Raw genomic sequence first — 473 nt, 5'->3', positions numbered from 1 at the left:
GAAAGGAGGAGTGTGCTGTCACAGTATAGGGAGAGCAACTAGGGTCACATAAGAATGTGTATATAAATTTTTGTATGAGAAAATAACTTGAATTGTAGATTTTCACTTAAAGCACAATTAAAAAAAAAAGAATGGTAGTTGTCTTAGGCTGGGTTCTTTAGAGAAGCAAAACCAGTAAAGCATATAAATATATATAGAGAGAGATGTATATCAAGGAAACAGCTCACGTGATTGTAGAGGCTAGAATGTCCCAAGCCCATGGATCAGGGTAGAGGCCTCTCCCAATTCACGCAGCCACAGAAGCTGGTGAGCCCAAGATTGTCAAGTCAGAGAGCAGGGCTCCCACTCCCAGGCTGTGAAGGCTGACAAATTCCAAGATCGGCAGGCAAGACCTCAAGGTTTCTCCTGATTCACATAGCCATAGGGGCTGGCAAACCCAAGATCAGCAGGTCAGAGAGCAGGGCTATGCTCAC

This window comes from Trichechus manatus, unplaced genomic scaffold, assembly GCF_000243295.1.
Source record: "Trichechus manatus latirostris isolate Lorelei unplaced genomic scaffold, TriManLat1.0 scaffold00007, whole genome shotgun sequence".
In the NCBI taxonomy this organism is placed as follows: Eukaryota; Metazoa; Chordata; class Mammalia; order Sirenia; family Trichechidae; genus Trichechus; species Trichechus manatus.
This window is presented reverse-complemented; position numbering follows the sequence as displayed.